The 24,235-nt window shown below is 38.8% G+C and overlaps 1 protein-coding gene across 3 annotated transcripts in view; it reads left to right on the forward strand.

Moving 5' to 3' along the window:
* The window catches only part of LOC105471513 (coiled-coil domain containing 73), a 265,590-nt gene that overhangs the window by 46,284 nt on the left and 195,071 nt on the right, over positions 1–24,235 (forward strand). The gene's annotated exons all lie outside the window — the stretch shown is intronic.

Genomic DNA, 24,235 nt, shown 5'->3' on the forward strand with positions numbered 1-24,235 from the left:
TAACAATACATGATTTGCCATTTTCACTTTCATTCTCTCAAGAGTGTACAGTGGAAATTTCCAGGGACTATTTGACGTGAATAACGTCATCACTCTGTCTCCTAATAGAATACCTGAGTGCGCGTGCTTGTATTTTCTAGTATTTTCCATAGCAGTATGTTTAAAGTATCAGTATGTACATTTTATAGAGATTTATGTAGATTTATAGAGATTAATAAAATTCATTCTCAGTACTTCTGAACTTAATTTTTTTCTTTTCTTTTTTTCTTTTTCAGAGTAGGGAGTCTCACTTTGTTGCCCTGACCGGCTCCTTAAACTCCTGGGCTCAAGAGATCCTCCTGTCTCATCCTCCAGAATAACTGGAACTACAGGTGTCCACCAACTCTCTTGGCTACTGCTTTTGCACTTTGATTAGTTCTCTTTGTTCATATCTACTAGGATAGCTATAACCTCATTTTTCTCAAATAATTATCTTGAAATCTTGATCTTTTCCTTGAGTCTATGCATAAACATAACAAAAAGTATGCTATGTTGTCTTGATTTCAAATAATATTTTGAAAATTTCTCAGTTTTAATGTTAGATAATAAATATCATTAAATGCAATTCACATAAGTGAAAGTTCTTTTGGGTTCTCGATAATGTAAAAGAGTGTAAAAAGGTCTTGATTAAAGACTTCAAGAACTGCTGCATCAAGTAATAAATGCAGCAGGTGGACAGAGGACCTATGCCAGGTGATGGTCACAACCTTCTTTATCCAAAGAACATGCTTAACAATTCTTTGAAACACTATTTATGCTTTGGTCAAAGTGACCTGACACTTGATGGGGGCCAAGGGAAACATTTTTCCTCCTTCAATTTTTTCTTTTTTTTTCTTGAGAGAGAGTCTTGCTCTGTCACCCAGGCTGGAGTACAGTGGCACAATCTCAGCTCACTGTAACCTCCACCTCCTGGGTTCAAGCGATTCTCCTGCCTCAGCCTCCTGAGTAGCTGGGATTATGGGCGTCCACCACCATGCCTGGCTAATTTTTTGTACATTTAGGAGAGAGGGGGTTTCACCATGTTGGCCAGGCTGTTCTCAAATTCGTGACCTCAGGTGATCCGCCCACCTCGGCCTCCCAAAGTGCTGGGTTTACAGGCATGAACCACCGTTCCTGGCCTCAAATTTTGACTAATTCAATTTTTACCAAATTCTGTTTTTCTCCTCCCAAAGGATATTGTCTATTTTATTATGATTATTGATAATCAACTGAATTCTTAAGTTTTCTGCAGAAATTTTGTTTTCACTGATTCCTTCTAGGCAGTGCTTTTCCTTTTCCTTCTTCCAATCCCTCCCTCTTCACTTTCCATTTGTCTGCCTCATGGTCTAAACTATTTCTATGATGGATTCTTCCCTCCCTCTTATTCAAGCAATTGAGATCAGACTATGAAGAGGCCAGACCTGGTTTATTGTGGTTGAACACAAGAATAGGAAACATTTTCACTAGAACACCCATTTTCCTGTTTATTCATTGAGTCAAGCTACAGCACTGAGCCCTCCTGGTGGGGAGATGGACACCACAGCGTCTGTTATGGAGGAGAACTTAATCTGGCTGAGACCTGTGTCTGAGAATGTGGGCCTGTAAAATTCTCATCAAGTGCAAGAACTGACTTACTCATTTTTGCATCCTCCATAGTACCCAGGGGAGTGCTTTCTACGTCGTTCATGCTGAATACATTTTAATGGAGAGAAAGCAATTTATTTTCAGGTAAGAAAAGTACTTCATTTCCCACTACTTTGGGGAGAGGCCAATGGTCAAATGCCTCATGCTATGGAATCAGCAGTTGTGAACTTTGATGACATTCCTTGGTAGAATGAGTCCGCCCACATATCTGGATATTTGGACCAAAACAAATGAGGCCTTGTGCTTACATCAAACATCAGAGTTTATAGACAGAGAGGGAGGCAGACAGAGAAATGAAAGTCTGTTTCTCAGTAGTATATTACATCCCTGTGTGTTTCCCTGTAACATTGAGTCCTAGAGAATGTTACAGCATTTGGCAGCATGCACACAAACCTCAGTCACTATGGAGCTGCAAGATATTTTGAGGTTAGATGGCAAAGAGAGAAATGAGAAAAACCAGTAACAACAGTGCCCAAGATAGCTGATTTCTTCTATTATTTCCTTGCTGTATTCATTTTATTTTGTGCCATCTGCTATTTAAAGTTATAATATTCTTGGTCGGGCATGGTGGCTCACACCTGTAACCCCAGAACTTTGGGAGGCCTAGGCGGGCAGATCATGAGGTCAAGAGTTCGAGACCAGCCTGGCCAACATAGTGAAACCCCGTCTCTACTAAAAATACAAAAAAATTAGCTGGGCATGGTGGTGGGCACCTGTAATTCCAGCTACTCGGGAGGCTGAGGCAGGAGAATCGCTTGAACCTGGGAGGCAGAGGTTGCAGAGCGCCATTGCACTCCAGCCTGGGCAACAAGAACAAAACTCCATCTCAATAATAATAATAATAATAATAATGTTATAATATTCTTATGCCTTTCTTCCAAAGCATTTTTAGTGTTCTCACAGATAGTGTTTTTCTTATTCTGGTTACCTGTGGAGTTGGGCTAGATATTATAATTCTCATTTTACCAAGAGGGATACTGAAGCATGAAGTAAATGAATAGTCATCGGCCAAGTAGTAGCCTGGTTCTTGACTCCAGTGCCTTTTTTTTTTCTTTTTTCTTTTTGAGTTGTTATCAAGCGATAAAGGGCAGCAGGTAAAGACTTACTTAGTTTCAGAGGAAAGAAGAAAAAAATCAGAGCAATGAGATTAATGGACTTGGATTAATGTGATAATGCATCTCTGAATTTGAGCACATACCCACCCACTTACCTGTGTGAATTCAAGAATGAAATGAAAACTCACTTTACTGTGTGGGCATGAGGGTGGACTCAAGGACTGTGACAGGAGATGTTAAGGTTGCAGCCATGAAGCTCTGTAAGTAAAGTCACATCCACATCCTTAAAGACACATCGATGACTATCATTAGCCTCTTCAGGAGATGCAACTTTATTGAACTTGCTGTTTCCGTGACATTTTAGCCTTGACATTTCAACATCAATTGTTTGCTGTTTTAGTTTATCTCAGTATACTCAGCAAGTGAGAAATGAAAGACTCCTACTGTTCCAGGTTGATTATATATCTATATGCAGGTATTTTCAGATTCAACAAATCGGTAAAGGGGTTAAGAATTTTATTTTAAACATTTGCTTAAAGCCCTTTAAGGACACTTTTGAACAGAACTTTTATTTAATTCTACCATTTAAGAACAATGATTGTTAACAATGAAAAAATTAAATAAAAGAACACTGTGAGGGATCATCTGATTTCATGTCACACTGTGAGTAATAATAAGGCCTACGTGTCATGCTGAAAATATAGTAATCTTCATAGCTCTTTGAGTGCACTGGAGCTGCCCCCAGGGACCTATGACAGGGACTTGTGTCATGGCTGGCCACAGAACTGTCACTCTGTACTGATGTTGGCATTTTTACACCTATTATACACTTATCAGCCTTATTTTCTCATCATAGTCTTGCTTTCTGAGTGCCACACAATTTTTGGCCTATTTTTTTGTAAACTCATATTCAGGTAATCATGATATTCTAAGCAAAGATTATTTGGCATCAATTGCAAAACTGTACTTTCCAAACACAACATGTGAAAAAGAAGTTTAAACAAATTATGCATTTCTAGCCATGCAATTGACAGTGTTTAAGAATCATTGATTAATTCTGCATCAGAGGCCGAGCGTGGTAGCTCACGCCTGTAATCCCAGCACTTTTGGAGGCGAGGAAGGCGGATTACCTGAGGTCGGGAGTTCGAGACCATCCTGGCCAACATGGAGAAACCCTATCTCTACTAAAAATACAAAATTAGCTGGGCGTGGTGGCGCATGCCTATAATCCCAGCTACTTGGGAGACTGAGGCAGGAGAATTGCTTGAACCTGGAAGGTGGAGGTTGTGGTGAGTCGAGATGGCACCATTGCACTCCAGCCTGTGCAACAAGAATGAAACTCCATCTCAGAAAAAAAAAAAAAAAAAATCTGCATCAGAGAAAGACAATAATGAAGTGTTAATGTTGTTGGTACTGACTGAAAGACACACATTACATGGAAGTTCTATTAGGAAATATACCAACCAGGATCTGTGTATCCTCCTTTGGTGAAGGATTCTCCTTTATTATTTTATGTACTGTCCTGGCTTGACACTCTCAAATGAAGTGTGAACTGAGAGTTTTGTTTTGTTTTGCTTTTTTGGAGACAGGGTCTCACTCTATCGCCGAGGCTGGAGTGTAGTGGCAGTTTCATGGCTCACTGCAGCCTTAACCTCCTGGGCTCAAATGATCCTCCTGCCTCAGCCTTCAGAGTAGCTGGGACCTCAGGCATATGCCATCACACCTGGCTAATTTTTGTATTGTTTGTAGAGACAGGGGTTTTGCCATGTTGCTCAGGCTGGTCTGGAATTCCTGGGTTCAAGTGATCTTCCTGCCTTGACCTCCCAAAGTGCTGGGATTACAGGCATGAGCTACGGCACCAGGCTTAACTGACTTTTGAAGTATAAAATGTGGATTTTAAAGCATGGTTTCTTTTACTGATGCTTACTGATGGCTTTAGTAAAGTTTATGGATGTTCCTTACCCACCGTCGACATTTCAATCCTGACAGTCCCTTGAGAGCCAAGGAGCGAAATTTACCCATGTTTGTATTTTTGCTGCTTAGTACCTCACTTGGCTGGCATGTAGCAGGACTTCCTGATTGTTAAGTGAATGAAACAATAAATAAGTTCTAATCCTAAGTCTGCTTCTCTCTAGCTAGATGACTTTGAACAAGTCACTTCTCTGAATTCTCTCTGCCTCTTCTGAGACATTGTGAGTTTGGTCTGCATGAACTCTAAGATTCCTTCCTGTTCTAAAATTCTATTTACGTAATGTTCTAATTATTCTTTCTCACTCTGGATAGTCTTGAATTACTTGCTTTTTATATAATTTGTATGTTATATAAAAGGAAATCAGTCACATAAAAATAAAAATTTTAGAATTTATCTTAAACACAAATTATATATTTTATAAATTGCTCACTCACAATTATATAAAATGGGAAGTTAATGGGAAATCTCTATGTGACAAAAGAGATATGAAAACATTTTTAGGGGCCAGGCGCGGTGGTTCATGCCTGTAATCCTAACACTTTAGGAATCTGAATCAGGCGGATCACTTGAGGTCAGGAGTTCGAGACCAGACTGGTCAAAATGGTGAAACCCCATCTCCACTAAAAATACAAAAATTAGCTGGGCGTGGTAATGCATGCTTGTAATCCCAGCTACTCTGGAGGCTGAGGCAGGAGAATCACGTGAACCTGGGAGGTGGAGGTTGCAGTGAGCCGAGATTGTGCCACTGCACTCTAGTCTGGGCAACAGGGCTGGACTGTCTCAAAACAAAACAAAGCAAAACAAAAACAAACAAACAAAATTTTCAGATTCAACAAGAAGAGCTAACTATCCTAAATATATATGCACCCAATACAGGAGCACCCAGATTCATAAAGCAGGTCCTTAGAGACCTACAAAGAGACTTAGACTCCCACACAATAATAATGGGAGACTTTAACACCCCACTGTCAACATTAGACAGATCAACGAGTCAGAAAGTTAACAAGGATATCCAGGAATTGAACTCAACTCTGCACCAAGTGGACCTAATAGACATCTACAGAACTCTCCACCCCAAATCAACAGAATATACATTCTTCTCAGCATTGCATCACACTTATTTCAAAATTGACCACATAGTTGGAAGTAAAGCACTCCTCAGCAAATGTAAAAGAACAGAAATTATAACAAACTGTCTCTCAGACCACAGTGCAATCAAACTACAACTCAGGATTAAGAAACTCACTCAAAACTGCTCAACTACATGGAAACTGAACAACCTGCTCCTGAATGACTACTGGGTACATAACGAAATGAAGGCAGAAATAAAGATGTTCTTTAAAACCAATAAGAACAAAGATACAATGTACCGGAATCTCTGGGACACATTTAAAGTAGTGTATAGATGGAAATTTATAGCACTAAATGCCCACAAGAGAAAGCAGGAAAGATCTAAAATTGACACCCTAACATCACAATTAAAAGAACTAGAGAAGCAAGAGCAAACACATTCAAAAGCTAGCAGAAGACAAGAAATAACTAAGATCACAGCAGAACTGAAGGAGATAGAGATATAAAACACCTTCCAAAGAATCAACGAATCCAGGAACTGTTTTTTTTTTTAAAAAAGATCAACAAAATTGATAGACCACTAGCAAGACTAATAAAGAAGAAAAGAGAGAAGAACCAAATAGACACAATAAAAAATGATAAAGGGGGTATCACCACCGATCCCACAGAAATACAAACTACCATCAGAGAATACTATAAACACCTCTATGCAAATAAACTAGAAAATCTAGAAGAAATGGATAAATTATTGGACACGTACACCCTCCCAAGACTAAACCAGGAAAAAGCTGAATCCCTGAATAGACCAACAACAGGTTCTGAAATTGAGGCAATAATTTATAGCCTACCAACCAAAAAAAGTCCAGGACCAGAAGGATTCACAGCCGAATTCTACCAGAGGTACAAAGAGGAGCTGGTACCATTCCTTCTAAAACTATTCCAATCAATAGAAAAAGAGGGAATCCTCCCTAACTCATGTTATGAGGCCAACATCATCCTGATACCAAAGCCTGGCAGAGACACAACAAACAAAGAGAATTTTAGACCAATATCCCTGATGAACATCGATGCAAAAATCCTCAATAAAATACTGGCAAACTGAATCCAGCAGCACATCAAAAAACTTATCCACCATGATCAAGTGGGCTTCATCCCTGGGATGCAAGGCTGGTTCAACATGTGCAAATCAATAAACGTAAGCCATCATATAAACAGAACCAAAGACAAAAACCACATGATTATCTCAATAGATGCAGAAAATGCCTTTGACAAAATTCAACAGCCCTTCATGCTAAAAACTCAATAAATTAGGTATTGATGGGACGTATCTCAAAATAATAAGAGGTATTTATGACAAACCCACAGCCAATATCATACTGAATGGGGAAAAACTGGAAGCATTCCCTTTGAAAACTGGCACAAGACAGGGATGCCCTCTCTCACCACTCCTATTCAACATAGTGTTGGAAGTTCTGGCCAGGGCAATCAGGCAGGAGAAAGAAATAAAGGGTATTCAATTAGGAAAAGAGGAAGTCAAATTGTCCCTGTTTGCGGATGACATGATTGCATATTTAGAAAAACCCATCATCTCAGCCCAAAATCTCCTTAAGCTGATGAGCAACTTCAGCAAAGTCTCAGGATACAAAATCAATGTGCAAAAATCACAAGCATTCCTATACACCAATAACAGACAAACAGAGAGCCAAATCATGAGTGAACTCCCATTCACAATTGCTTCAAAGAGAATAAAATACCTAGGAATCTAACTTACAAGGGATGTGAAGGACCTCTTCAAGAAGAACTACAAACCACTGCTCAACAAAATAAAAGAGGACACAAACAAATGGAAGAACATTCCATGCTCATGGATAGAAAAAATCAATCTCATGAAAATGGTCTTACTGCCCAAGGTGATTTATAGATTCAGTGCCATCCCCATCAAGCTACCAATGACTTTCTTCACAGAACTGGAAAAACTACTTTAAAGTTCATGTGGAACCAAAAAAGAGCCCTCATTGGCAAAACAATCCTAAGCAAAAAGAACAAAGCTGGAGGCATCACGCTACCTGACTTCAAACTATACTACAAGGCTACAGTAACCAAAACAGCATGGTACTGGTACCAAAACAGAGATAAAGACCAATGCAACAGAACAGAGCCCTAAGAAATAATACCACCACATCTACAACCATCTGATCTTTGACAAACCTGACAAAAACAAGAAATGGGGAAAGGATTCCTATTTAATAAATGATGCTGGGAAAACTGGCTAGCCATATGTAGAAAGCTGAAACTGGATCCCTTCCTTACACCTTATACAAAAATTAATTCAAGATGGATTAAAGACCTAAATGTTAGACCTAAAACCACAAAAACCCTAGAAGAAAACCTAGGCAATACCATTCAGGACATAGGCATGGGCAAGGACTTCATGTCTAAAACACCAAAAACAATGGCAACAAAAGCCAAAATTGACAAATGGGATCTAATTAAACTGAAGAGCTTCTGCACAGCAAAAGAAACTACCATCAGAGTGAACAGGCAACCTACAGAATGGGAGAAAAGTTTTACAATCTACCCATCTGACAAAGGGCTAATATCTAGAATCTACAAAGAACTTAAACAAATTTACAAGAAAAAATCAAACAACCCCATCAAAAAGTGGGCAAAGGATAGAACAGACATTTCTCAAAAGAAGACATTCATACAGCCAACAAACACATGAAAAAATGCTCATCATCACTGGCCATCAGAGAAATGCAAATCAAAACCACAATGAGATACCATCTCACACCAGTTAGAATGGCAATCATTAAAAGATCAGGAAACAGCAGGAGCTGGAGAGGATGTGGAGAAATAGGAACGCTTTTACACTGTTGGTGGATCTGTAAACTAGTTCAACCATTGTGGAAGACAGTGTGGCAATTCCTCAAGGATCTAGAACAAGAAATACCATTTGACCCAGCCATCCCATTACTGGGCATATACCCAAAGGATTATAAATCATGCTGCTATAAAGACACATGCACACCTATGTTTATTGTGGCACTATTCACAATAGCAAAGACTTGGAACCAACTCAAATGTCCGTCAATGATAGACTGGATTAAGAAAATGTGGCACATATACACCATTGAATACTATGTAGTCATAAAAAAAGGATGAGTTCATGTCCTGTGTAGGTACATGAATGAAGCTGGAAACCATCATTCTGAGTAAACTATCGCAAGGACAGAAAACCAAACACCTTATGTTCTCACTCATAGGAGGGAACTGAACAATGAAAACACTTGGACACAGGATGGGGAACATCACACACTGGGGCCTGACGTGGGGTGGGGAGAGGGGGGAGGGATAGCATTAGGAGATATACCTAATGTAAATGACGAATTAATGGGTGCAGCACACCAACATGGCAGATGTATACATATGTAAAAAACCTGCATGTTGTGCACATGTACCCTAGAACTTAAAGTATAATAATAATAATAATAAAGAAAATATGTTAAATGGTTTGCAACATCCATAATTATAATTGTCCTGGGCAGATAATAAATACTCAGGCATTAGTTTATAAATTTAAATGTTAGAATAAAAAAGTAAACTGTTTTCCAATGGGATTGCCTCATTGCAAAGGCAACAATTTGGACTAAAATGTTTGTAAGTTGAAAACTTCTATATATTCCTGGGCATGGTATGATTTATATTCAAATTTTGTTTACTCATTTGTTTACTTTTTCCTTCGAGTTTCTAAGTTGCTGTAATTTGGGGTGGGTGTAATTTAGAAGAATTTTGTTAAATTGTGTGATGAACCTTTGCTTGAGATTTAAATAAATATACACATAAAATGTTATAAAATGGTTTAAAATACCTTCTGTTTATTATTGTAATTACTAACACTTGTAAAATAATTATAAAATAAATGCACTACTACTCTAAAAAAAAAAAAAGAAAAAAACATTTTCAGGGAGGCTGAGGTGGGAGGATCACTTGGGCCCAGGAGGTCAGGGTTGCACTGAGTTATGATTGTACCACTGCACTCCAGCTTGGGCGATAGAGCAAGATTCTGTTTTAAAAAGGTTTTTTTTTTTTTTTTTTTTTTTAGATTTACCATAATTGGCCTCTGTACGCTGATAATTTGATTTGATTTCTGTGTTATCAGGTGACATTATTGCAGAATTTTTCTGTTATCAGAACTTCTACTTTATTTCTTTCTAATTTTGCTATGTTTTTCTTGGGTTTGTATTGAATTTATACATCTTTCTTGTAGTATATCTACTATTATTTCCCTGTTTTAGCTCTGCCACTGCCTCAAATTTTTTTAAATTTTCTCTTTATCTTCAGAATTTATTTATTTATTTATTTTTGAGACAGAGTCTCACTCTGTTGTCAAGGCTGGAATGTAATGGCATGATCTTGGCTCACTGCTACCTCTACCTCCTGGGTTCAAGTGATTCTCCTGCCTTAGCCCCCCAGGTAGCTGGGATTACAGATGCCCACCACCATGCCTGGCTAATTTTTGTATTTTTAGTAGAGATGGGGTTTTGCCATGTTGGTCAGGCTGGTCTCGAATTCCTGATCTCAGGTGATCCACCCGCCTTGGCCTCCCAAAGTGCTGGGATTACAGGCATGAGGCACTATGCCCAGCCTATCTTCAATATTTTAAGATTTAGAATCTTAAAATATTGGGAATATTGATTTGTCTTTCATCCTTTTTTCTTTTTCTTTTTTTCTTTTTTAGAGACAAGGTTTCACCATGTTGGACAGGCTGGCCTCAAACACCTGGCTTCAAGTGATCCTCCCAACTTGGCCTCCCAAAGTGCTGGAATTACAGACATGAGCCACCATGCCTAGCCCTGTTTTTCATCTTTAAAGAGAACGATGCCTTTTCTTTATTTTGAGGGATGTATTGAATCTACTGTGAGATTGTTTATATAGACACAATAAATACTGAATAAATTAAATTAATTCTTAATATGGTACCAGTTTTTATCGTTATATGCTTTTCTTATTTTCTTCTATTTTTGTTTATATGTTCCTTTTTTCCTATTTCACAATTTTATGTTTCTGTCTCTTTTCCTTCCCTCTTATTTCTTCTAAGTCATTACTTCAAATTTTTTTTTTCTTATGATTCTCAACGTTTTCTTGTTTTCTTTCCGTAAGAAGTTTCTATAATTTTCTTAGGTTTAATCATATGAAATTGTCACTTATGTAAATAAAAAAACAGCCAAATATCAGCAATTTCATATGGTTCAACATAATTGCTTTCCTCAGGACCTGGCAGATGCTAAATTAATACTTACTGAATGAATTAATAAATAAATCCTCCTATTCATCATTTTTGGTCAAACTATTCCAGGACATTTATATTGCAGAGCCCAAGGGCCTAGATAGCGTTGGGCAAAAGGCTTCTTACCAACTGTGGACTCAGAAGTCTTTAGTCATAAATGATCTTCCTAAATGTGCTGATTACCTGATTCTGTTAGTCCATGTCATCAACATGCTACAGATAAACCTGATGATACATACTCTTGTGAGCAAGCATGTGGTTACCTACATCAATGTTATTCTGTATGTATTTGCATGAATGTTAGTAACATCAATTTACGGAGTATGCATCTTTTTGTGAGCATTTCTGTATACAGTTAACATCTCAAGAAGCTGAACTATGGAAAAAGAGAAAAGAAAGGTTGTTCAGACATTGTGGAAATTGAAAGGAAGGTTAAGTTTCTTAAAATACATTTCTATTTCAATCTCATTAGCAGTAAAATGACATATGTGTTATTCCCAAACCATTTACCTCTGGTATTCCCCTCCCTTCAATGGGCCTTTGAGAATTTATGCACACTGAAATAACAGCTGAGCTCTGAAGAAGAGATATATTAATTAAGGAAACATTTCGGGTTTCCTGAGTTACAAGGAAATTTAGTAAGTGAATCAGGAGGAGCACTGCAACTGAGGTTTCTGGTTTCCTTTTTTTTTTTTTTTTTTTTTGAGACGGAGTCTTGCTCTGTCACCCAGGCTGGAGTGCAGTGGCCGGATCTCAGCTCACTGCAAGCTCCGCCTCCCGGGTTCACGCCATTCTCCTGCCTCAGCCTCCCGAGTAGCTGGGACCACAGGCGCCCGCCACCTCGCCCGGCTATTTTTTTGTATTTTTTAGTAGAGACGGGGTTTCACCGTGTTAGCCGGGATCGTCTCTTGATCTCCTGACCTCGTGATCCTCCCGTCTCGGCCTCCCAAAGTGCTGGGATTACAGGCTTGAGCCACGGCGCCCGGCCGAGGTTTCTGGTTTCTATCCAATAGGATTTCCACTTTACCCCTTAGTATTTGAATTTACTTAATCATTCAGTAACTGCACTTATGATTCATACCCTATGACTTATGAAGAGATTCTTTTGTTCTCTTTCAGTCATGAAAAGGTGAAATTCAAGATCTGACTCTGACATATAGTATCACCTTTTCAGGAAATAAAAGGTATACTTTTTTCTTTCTTTTTAAAAAAGAAAATTGCAATTTTTAAATAGCAGTGCAATTTGTACCCTTGTAAGACATCCAAATAATATAGAAGTTTATTAGTAAAATAAGTAAAAGGACTTTTTAAAACTGTTAACATAAGTTTGCACAAAGCCCAAGACTTTTAAAAATGAACTCTGTAGAATCGTTTAAATACTTATGTCAGGAAATTCTGTTGTATTAAGTTAATGATTTTTTTGGACACATTTAATATTGCGAATATTTTCTTTGTATAGAGTCTGTTATAATGTATAATGTTGTAAAACTACATTTTAAAAAGTTTGTTGCCACTCTCACATCTTACTTACAAAATAAATTCCAGATGACTTTAAGAATTAAATGAAAAAATGACCCTATAAAAGAACGAGAAGAAAATATGTGTGGATAATATCTTCTCCTGGAGTGAAGAAGAAGTCTCTAATAACAAAAGCAAAAGAAAAATTATACATGTAGAGATGGATAAATTTGACCTTATCAAAATTAAACATTTTCAGACATGGTAAGACACTATTAAAGCAAATGACAAATTGGGAAAATATTTGCAACATATATGACAGATAAAGGATAGAGATCTTTACTCTTTAAAGTACTAAAACAAATCAACAAGAAAAAAGATCAGTTAAAAAACAGATATAAGACATAGATGATTCACAAAAGAAGAAATAAAAATAGCCAATTAGTAAACCTCATAAAATGTTCAGCTTCACTAGCAATCAAAATGATAAAAATTTAAATAAGTTTTTTTGTTTTGTTTTGTTTTGTTTTGTCAGTTAGATTGACAAAGAGAAAAAAATAATGACACATTCAGTGCTGGGAAGGGTATGGTGAAAAGGGCACTTTCTGCTCACTACCGGAATAACCATTTTAGAAGGCAATTTAGTAATTCACTTCAATAAGTGTGGAGACTCTGTTCTTAAACTTAAGAGATTATTGCCTCATCCATTTTCAGGAACTTAACTATTGCACTTTCGTGTTGCTGATTTATAAAGATATTTCATGATCATTCTCTAATTACATATTTAATGCCTCTTCAGTTATTTCTGTATTTTACTTATCATTTTCTACATATATCAAAAAAGTTAAGGATGAGTGTGGTGGCTCACACCTGTAATCCCACCACTTTGGGAGGCTGAGGCATGAGGATTGCTTGATACCAGGAGTTCGAGACCAACCTAGGCAACATAGTGAGACTCTCATCTCTACAAAAAAAACAGAAAAATTAGTGGGACATGGTGTCACATGCCTATAGTTCCAGCTACTTGGGAGACTGAGGTGGGAGGATTGCTTGAGCCTGGGAGATCAAGGCTGCAGTGAGTGCGCACGCCACTGCACTCCAGCCTGAGTGACAGAGTGAGACTCTGTCTCAAAAAAAGTTCCAGTTTATTCTTCGGTTTTTAAAAAATAACAAGTTGACTTCAACAAAGTGAACTGACTCCCCCTCTACTTTCAAATGACTTTTTGAAAAGTTAAGAAATACTTCTATTATTTTCCATTACAAAAGCAATATTTATATTTATTATAGAAAAATTAGGAGATAAGGAAAGAGAAGAAAAATGCCTAATTCCACTTCCTAGTTCACCACTTGCAGTACATCATTCCAGGCCTTCTCCCATCCATACACGTATGTATGTATTATACAGGTTATCAAATGAACTTCCAGAAAGGATTATAAATGTATATGTCCACCTCCATATAATGATAAATCACAAGCATTGTCCCTTTTCAAATAGTGGACATAAACATTTTAAGAAAATGGTTTAAAAATAGCCTCTTGGTTATGTGTAGTGGTTCATGCCTGTAATCCCAGCACTTTGGGAGGCTGAGGCAAGGGGATCACTTGAGCCCAGATGTTCAAGACCAGCCTGGGCAACATGACGAAACTCTGTCTCTACAAAATACAAAAATTAGTCAGGTGTGGTGGCACACACCTGTTGTCTCAGCTACTTGGGAGGCTGAGATGGGAGGATTGTTTGAGTCCAGGAGGTCAAGGATGCAGTGAACTGTGTTCCAGCCACTGCACTCCAGCCTCGGTGACAGAGTGAGACCCTATGTCAAAAAAAAAAAAAAAAAGGAACCCCTTATTTTTTAAATTAGCCTATTTTTGCACACTCATTGGCTATTTGTAGTTCTTTTTTTAAGTTCCCCATTTCTGTTTTTTGCTGAGTTGCATTTCAGCCAAGTGTAATCCCAAGATTATGAAAACTCTTGTTTTTATTTGGGCCTAGTCTATTCTTGGAATTTCTACAGAAAAATAATCATTTTATCTATGGTTTGTCCTGTATGGAAATCGTAATCATGATAATTTGAATAACAGAGGTTACTCAAATGTTTCCTCTTTGCATTTAAGACCATATTACATATCTTTTCCTGAAAAAAAAAAAAAATCACTGTCCTAATGATATCTCCTTAAGTGCTCTGGGGGACATAAGAATGAATGGTAATATAAAAAACATCTTTTAACTGAGATAAAATTTACATAACAAAATTTACCATATTAACCATTTTAAAGGGTACAACACAGGAACTTACAGTATATTTACAATGTTGTGCAACCAACACCACTATCTAATTATAGAACATTTTCATGGCCCCCAAAAGAAGCCCTGTACTCACTAAGTAGTCACTCCCCATTTCCCATTCCCCCAGCCCCTGTCAACCACTAACCTACTTTCTGTCTCTATGGATTTGCCTATTCTGGACATTTCATATAAATGGAATCATACAATATGTAGTCTTTTGTGACTGGCTTGTTTCTCTTAATATAATGTTTTCAAAGTTCATCTTTATTGTAGCATGTATCAGTACACACTCCTTTTTATGGTTAAATAATAATCCATTGTGTGGATATATGGCATTTTTTTCAACCTTCATTAGCTGATAGACATTTGGGCTGTTTCCAATTTTTGGCTATTATGAATAATGCTGCTATGAACATTCATGTACAAGTTTTTGTGTGAACCTATATTTTCCATTTTCTTGAGCATATACACCTAGGAGTGGAACTGCTGGGCCATATGGTAACTCTATGTTTATGTTTTGAGAAATATGTAACATTTTTAAGACTAAATATGTGTGTGGCACTTGGCTAAGCACTTGACTCCCATTTTCTTATAGAATTCTCACAACTTTCTGCAGTAGATCCAATTATTATGCCCATTTTACAGATGAGGGCACTATAGCTCAAAGATATTAAACAACTTGCTCAAGGGCTGACAGCTAGTTAGGACAGAGCCAGGATTTGAGCTAATGTAGTCTGGCTCTAGAATCTGAACTCTTTACTACTTTTACTGCCTTAATACACTTATGACTCAAAAGGGCAGAGGACAGCACACAAGTAACCAAACGAGGCCAAATGAAGTAGAATTGTAAGAGCCATGTAATGTACTTAGAAAATTTCATGTGGAAAGTGCAACAGAGGAGGGAGCATTTGAAGTGAACCTCAATTGCTGGGAACAAATTCAAGAAGAGAGGACCTGGAGTAAAGGCCAACTAGGTGAAAGGACTATTACAGGATTGGCAAGTTAGTTTCACCATAAGTGCCAGTTCCAGTTTATTGGTAGTGGCAGTGAGTAGCACTATGTAGAGATACTGTATGCCAGCTCAGTGGGAAAGTCTGTGATGATTAATTAACAAGATCTGCCATGGGCAGGGGAGGGGAGATCTGTAGCACTCATGATATGAATTTTCATCACTGGACTATTATGACATGGAGATGAGAAATTGTGGGTCATATTTTGGAAAGCAATGACTGTATGATTTTGACTGGATCATAGGGCATGTGTAGGGAAAGTGGAGGCTTAAATAAGATTAGCAATATGCGGTGAGGCTGTATGGCAGAGTGTTTTAAATGACAGACTGAAGAATTTGTACATGAGTCAGTAGGTAGTGAGGAGTCATGGAAAATTTTTAAACAGGAGAGTAGTGTCATAGGAGCCCTACTCTAAGAAGATTAATCTGGCAGGGGCATACAGAATGAATTGATGTAGTGAATGAGTGGAGACAAAGAGACTGTTCAAGGCAATGTTAAAAAATTTAGTGGATGATACCTGGTCAAAACAGGGGACAACCACTTTTTCCCATTAATTTGATAAAGATTAAAATGTAGGTATGAGGAAATGAATACTTAAATAGTCTACTGGTGATACATTGGTTCAGCTTTTCTGGAGGGCCATTTGGCAACACATGTAAAAAGCCTTAAAAATGATTCAGTCCTTTTAAACCAGTATTTAGCAACTTATGTTACCGAAGTAAGCCTGGATGTATGCAAAGATGTAGCTCTGAAGATGTTCATTGCATTGCCATTTTAAAAAAATAAATGTAGCTCAGATACTGGCTGTGCAGTTTCTCTTCTCGTCACCTGCTGACCTGAATCACGACTTGGCAATTACTTACATTCACCATAGAGAACTCACTATATGAAAACCACTTAGGGCTGAGCATGGTGGGTCACGCCTGTAATCCCAACACTTTGGGAGGCAGAGGCAGGCAGATTACTTGAGGTCAGGAGTTCGAGACCAACCTGGCCAACATGGTGAAACCCCATCTCTACTAAAAATACAAAAACTTAGCCAGGCTTGGTGGCAGGTGCCTGTAGTTCCAGTTACTCTGGAGGCTGAGGTAGGAGAATCACTTGAACCTGGGAGACAGAGGTTGCAGTGAGCCGGGATCGCCCCATTGCACTCCAGCCTCGGCAACAAGAGTGAAACTCGATCTCAAATAAAATAAAATAAAAAAGAAAGAAAACCATTTAGTCAGCAATGTAGAATGTACTAAAGATTACATAGGGGAGATGTAAAAGAGGCTTTAATAACATTGAAAAGTGCTCAGTACACAACTTGAAGAAGTTCCTTAGACGTGTCTTCCCTCTCCACAGCACTGAGCTGGAATCCTCTTCGCTGTGACCCTTCTCCCCACAGTACTTAGCCCTTATCCTTTTTTTCTTCTCTCTCTCACTGTACAGTTACTTTTTCCCACTTGACTTTGGGCATCAGAGTCTATTCTGAACAGGCCTCTTTTTTAAAGAAGCTGGTTTCTCTTTAGAAAAAATTATTATAAATATTTGTGGAAAATATAAAAATTACTCATGAGTTTCACAAAACACTGGGAACAGTTATATGTTAGAAGAAGAGGAGAGATTTGTTAAATACATTTTGGTACAACTTGTTACTACCTAAAACTTGTTTGGCTCTCGTGGGCAACATGAGAATCCCTAAGTAATTGTGATCATTTCCATGGTTTCAAATATGACTAATGTGTTGACAACTTTCAAATTTACATGTCTAGCACAAATCTTTCCTCTGTGTTCCAGACATATTACCTCACTTTAGGTTAATATATCTATACTTGATGTCTCATAGATACCTGGAACTTACCGCATTAAACCTAATCCTCATCTTCTTCCCTCCAGTCTTCCCAAACTCAGAAAATGGCAGTACCATCTGAAAAGTTACTAAAGTCAGAAGCTTAGTAGGCATCCTTGGTTCTTTCCTTCTTTTGCACTTCTTTCCATATCCAACTGATTAACAAGTCTGTTAGCACTGCCTCCAAAATACAGTCATCCACCTCTTTTCATACCCATTCCTCACTCCACTCCAGAAGAAGTTTCCATGCAGAAAGGATAGCATGTATAAAAGCATAGAGATCTAAAAGAGATGGATTGTCTGGGGAAACTGCAGGTGTGTAAGGTTGGTAAGTCTACGTGGTTTCAGGGAGATGAGGCTGGAAAAAATGTTCCTTAGAAAATGGGAGAAGATGGGATTCAAGAGCTAAGGTGGCAGGTTTGGGTGAGAACCTATGTAGAGATCTGGCACAAACACTTACCATCTCTTTTCCAAAATTCTAGCAAAGGAAAGATGATACCAACCAAAGGAAACATAAAACACAGTTTTAATAAGCAAAAAGAGGTAACAAACATTTTTCCTTCTGACCCAGAAGAATAGGTCTTGCTAAGTGTACATTACCAAAAGTATTACGGTTGTGAATAGGCTGGGCGCCTATTAGAAAAGCAAAATAGGCGGGCGCAGTGGCTCACGCCTGTAAATCCCAGCACTTTGGGAGGCTGAGGCAGGAGGATCACTTGAGGCTAGGAGTTTGGGGTTACAATGAGTTATGATTGTGACTCTGCACTCCAGCCTGCACAACAAAGTGAGACTCTGTCTCAAAAAAAAAAAAAAAAAGCAAAAATAATATAACCACACATGTTCACTTTTAGTTATGAGTGAATTTTTTTAATCTCAAAGGCTTTATGTTGGCAGATTTTAACGTTGGAGGAACACCCAACATATACTTGCTTTCTTTTTTCTTCTCCTTTTCTATGTTAAAAATTTAAGATATAAATCATATGCCATAAAATTCATCTTTTTACACGTACAATTCAGTGATTTTAGTATTTTCATAAGGTTGTAAAACTATCACAACTATGTAATTCCAGAACATTTCTGTCATCTTCAAAATATAACCCCCACTCATTAGCAGTCATTCACCATTCTCTCTCTCTCTCCAGAAGTCCCTATTAACTACTTTAATCACCTTTCTGTCTCTGGGGATTTGGCTATTCTGAACATTTCATGTAAATGAAATCATACAATATGTGGTCTTTTGTGATTGGCTTCTTTCACTTAGCATGGTGTTTTCAAGGTTCATCCACGCTGTAGCATGCATCGGTACTTCATTCCTTTATATGGCTAAATAATATTTTATTTTGTGGATATACTACCTCTTATCTATCCATTCATCACTGATGGACATTTGGGCTGTTTTCATTTTTTGACTGTTATGAATAATGTCATTATGGACAATTGTTTACAAGTTTTTATGTGGACGTATACTTTCATTTCTCTTGGATATATACCTACAAGGGGACTTGCTAGGTCATATGATAACTCTGTGTTTAACTTTTTATGGAACTGCCGAGCTATTTTTCCAAAGTGGCTGCACGATTTTACATTCCCATTAGCCGTGGATTCTAATTTCTCCACATCCTTGCCAACACTTGTTATTGTCTGTTTTGTGTTGTTGTTGTGGCCATCTCAGGGGCTTTCTTTCTTTTCTGCTCTCTGAAGTCCTACCTCACTTGCTGGTTGAAACCTAGTATTTCACTTTTCAGTCTCTATTTTAAATAATCTGAGGGTGATTGAAACTGGCAGGCTGCACAGTGTTTTAAGAATCCGGAAATTTCTAGCTCACCTGGAAATTTGGAAGTTCTGGTAACATCGGGAAACAATTGGTTGGAAATCAGTAGTGCCCTTCAATGTTCACCATCTTCCACTGCCTTACACCTGAGCTGCTTTTTATGTTTATCTTTTTTACCTGGCTCCATAGATAACTGAATTTGAGGCTCCTGGTTAAAGCCATCTGACATAATTGTCAATGTTGAATCTCAGGGCAATAAATAAGGTACTCTAAAAATATCTAACTAGGGAGTCAGGCATATAAACTTTATGAGGAAAATTATTAAAACTTTACTGAAAGAGATCAAAGAAGACCTAAATAAATGAACGGAAATAACATGTTCAAGGATAGGAAGATTCAATTCTCCTTAACATAATCTAAATCAGTACAATACAATCAAAATTTCAACAGAACTACTCATGGAAATTTGACAAAATAATTCTAAAATTGATTGGAAAAGTGAAAGGCTAAGAATAACCTAAGACACTCCTGAAGAAGAATATGGTTGAGGGAGAGTTGCTCTACCAGATAATCACATGATTTGCAAAGCTATAGTGATTAAGATGGTGTGATATTAGACTAATAATCAGTGGAACAGAATATAGAAGCTGGTAACAGAAACATGGACAATGTATAATTTACATATGAATAGATTTGGCATTGCAAATTATAAGTATTAAAGAATTGTTCAAGAAATCATCCTGGGGGGGGGCGGAGCAAGATGGCCGAATAGGAACAGCTCCAGTCTCCAACTCCCAGCGCGAGCGACACAGAAGACCGGTGATTTCTGCATTTTCAACTGAGGTGCTGGGTTCATCTCACTGGGGAGTGCCGGACGATGGGTGCTGGTCGGCTGCTGCGGCCCGGCCAGCGAGAGCTGGGGCAGGGCGAGGCATTGCCTCGCCTGGGAAGCGCAAGGGGGAGGGGAGTCCCTTTTCCTGGCCAGGGGAACTGAGACACACAGCCCCTGGAGAGTCGGGTGGCTCCCACCCCAATGCTGCGCTTTGAGCAGACAAGCACACCAGGAGATCGTGTCCCACACCTGGCCGGGAGGGTCCCACACCCACGGAGCCTCCCTCATTGCTAGCACAGCAGTCTGTGGTCTACCGGCAGGGCGGCAACGAGGCTGGGGGAGAGGCGCCCGCCATTGCTGAGGCTTAGGTGGGTAAACGAAGCTGCTGGGAAGCTCGAACTGGGTGGAACTCACAGCAGCTCAAGGAAACCTGCCTGTCTCTGTAGACTCCACCTCTGGGGACAGGGCAATAACAAACACAGCCGAAACCTCTGCAGACGCAAACGACTCTGTCTGACAGCTTTGAAGAGAGCAGTGGATCTCCCAACACGGAGGTTGAGATCTGAGAAGGGACAGACTCCCTGCTCAAGTGGGTCCCTGACCCCTGAGTAGCCTAACTGGGAGACATCCCCCACTAGGGGCAGTCTGACACCCCACACCTCACAGGGTGGAGTACACCCCTGAGAGGAAGCTTCCAAAGCAAGAATCAGACAGGTACACTTGCTGTTCAGAAATATTCTATCTTCTGCAGCCTCTGCTGCTGATACCCAGGCAAACAGGGTCTGGAGTGGACCTCAAGCAATCTCCAGCAGACCTACAGCTGAGGGTCCTGACTGTTAGAAGGAAAACTATCAAACAGGAAGGACACCTACACCAAAACCCCATCAGTACATCACCATCATCAAAGACCAGAGGCAGATAAAACCACAAAGATGGGGAAAAAGCAGGGCAGAAAAGCTGGAAATTCAAAAAATAAGAGCGCATCTCCCCCGGCAAAGGAGCGCAGCTCATCGCCAGCAACGGATCAAAGCTGGACGGAGAATGACTTTGACGAGATGAGAGAAGAAGGCTTCAGTCCATCAAATTTCTCAGAGCTAAAGGAGGAATTACGTACCCAGCGTAAAGAAACTAAAAATCTTGAAAAAAAAGTGGAAGAATTGATGGCTAGAGTAATTAATGCAGAGAAGGTCCTAAACGAAATGAAAGAGATGAAAACCATGACACAAGAAATACGTGACAAATGCACAAGCTTCAGTAACCGACTCGATCAACTGGAAGAAAGAGTATCTGCGATTGAGGATCAAATGAATGAAATGAAGTGAGAAGAGAAACCAAAAGAAAAAAGAAGAAAAAGAAATGAACAAAGCCTGCAAGAAGTATGGGATTATGTAAAAAGACCAAATCTATGTCTGATTGGGGTGCCTGAAAGTGAGGGGGAAAATGGAACCAAGTTGGAAAACACTCTTCAGGATATCATCCAGGAGAACTTCCTCAACCTAGTAGGGCAGGCCAACATTCAAATCCAGGAAATACAGAGAACGCCACAAAGATACTCCTTGAGAAGAGCAACTCCAAGACACATAATTGCCAGATTCACCAAAGTTGAAATGAAGGAAAAAATCTTAAGGGCAGCCAGAGAGAAAGGTCGGGTTACCCATAAAGGGAAGCCCATCAGATTAACAGCAGATCTCTCGGCAGAAACTCTCCAAGCCAGAAGAGAGTGGGGGCCAATATTCAACATTCTTAAAGAAAAGAATTTTAAACCCAGAATTTCATATCCAGCCAAACTAAGTTTCATAAGTGAAGGAGAAATACAATCCTTTACAGATAAGCAAATGCTTAGAGATTTTGTCACCACTAGGCCTGCCTTACAAGAGACCCTGAAGGAAGCACTAAACATGGAAAGGAACAACTGGTACCAGCCATTGCAAAAACATGCCAAAATGTAAAGACCATCGAGGCTAGGAAGAAACTGCATCAACTAACGAGCAAAATTACCAGTTAATATCATAATGGCAGGATCAAGTTCACACATAACAATCTTAACGTTAAATGTAAATGGACTAAATGCTCCAATTAAAAGACACAGACTGGCAAACTGGATAAAGAGTCAAGACCCATCAGTCTGCTGTATTCAGGAGACCCATCTCACACGCAGAGACATACATAGGCTCAAAATAAAGGGATGGAGGAAGATTTACCAAGCAAATTGAGAACAAAAAACAGCGGGGGTTGCAATACTAGTCTCTGATAAAACAGACTTTAAACCATCAAAGATCAAAAGAGACAAAGAAGGCCATTACATAATGGTAAAGGGATCAATTCAACAGGAAGAGCTAACTATCCTAAATATATATGCACCCAATACAGGAGCACCCAGATTCATAAAGCAAGTCCTTAGAGACTTACAAAGAGACTTAGACTCCCATACAATAATAATGGGAGACTTCAACACTCCACTGTCAACATTAGACAGATCAACGAGACAGAAAGTTAACAAGGATATCCAGGAATTGAACTCATCTCTGCAGCAAGCAGACCTAATAGACATCTATAGAACTCTCCACCCCAAATCAACAGAATATACATTCTTCTCAGCACCACATCGCACTTACTCCAAAATCGACCACGTAATTGGAAGTAAAGCACTCCTCAGCAAATGTACAAGAACAGAAATTATAACAAACTGTCTCTCAGACCACAGTGCAATCAAACTACAACTCAGGACTAAGAAACTCAATCAAAACCGCTCAACTACATGGAAACTGAACAACCTGCTCCTGAATGACTACTGGGTACATAACGAAATGAAGGCAGAAATAAAGATGTTCTTTGAAACCAATGAGAACAAAGATACAACATACCAGAATCTCTGGGACACATTTAAAGCAGTGTGTAGAGGGAAATTTATAGCACTAAATGCCCACAAGAGAAAGCAGGAAAGATCTAAAATTGACACTCTAACATCACAATTAAAAGAACTAGAGAAGCAAGAGCAAACACATTCGAAAGCTAGCAGAAGGCTAGAAATAACTAAGATCAGAGCAGAACTGAAGGAGATAGAGACACAAAAAACCCTCCAAAAAATCAATGAATCCAGGAGTTGGTTTTTTGAAAAGATCAACAAAATTGACAGACCACTAGCAAGACTAATAAAGAAGAAAAGAGAGAAGAATCAAATCGACGCAATTAAAAATGATAAAGGGGATATCACCACCGACCCCACAGAAATACAAACTACCGTCAGAAAATACTATAAACACCTCTACGCAAATAAACTGGAAAATCTAGAAGAAATGGATAATTTCCTGGACACTTACACTCTTCCAAGACTAAACCAGGAAGAAGTTGAATCCCTGAATAGACCAATAGCAGGCTCTGAAATTGAGGCAATAATTAATAGCCTACCAACCAAAAAAAGTCCAGGACCAGATGGATTCACAGCTGAATTCTACCAGAGGTACAAGGAGGAGTTGGTACCATTCCTTCTGAAACTATTCCAATCAATAGAAAAAGAGGGAATCCTCCCTAACTCATTTTATGAGGCCAACATCATCCTGATACCAAAGCCTGGCAGAGACACAACAAAAAAAGAGAATTTTAGACCAATATCCCTGATGAACATCGATGCAAAAATCCTCAATAAAATACTGGCAAACCGGATTCAGCAACACATCAAAAAGCTTATCCACCATGATCAAGTGGGCTTCATCCCTGGGATGCAAGGCTGGTTCAACATTCGCAAATCAATAAACATAATCCAGCATATAAACAGAACCAAAGACAAGAACCACATGATTATCTCAATAGATGCAGAAAAGGCTTTTGACAAAATTCAACAGCCCTTCATGCTAAAAACGCTCAATAAATTCGGTATTGATGGAACGTACCTCAAAATCATAAGAGCTATTTATGACAAACCCACAGCCAATATCATACTGAATGGGCAAAAACTGGAAACATTCCCTTTGAAAACCGGCACAAGACAGGGATGCCCTC

The sequence above is a fragment of the Macaca nemestrina genome, chromosome 12, assembly GCF_043159975.1.
Source record: "Macaca nemestrina isolate mMacNem1 chromosome 12, mMacNem.hap1, whole genome shotgun sequence".
Lineage (NCBI taxonomy): Eukaryota > Metazoa > Chordata > Mammalia > Primates > Cercopithecidae > Macaca > Macaca nemestrina.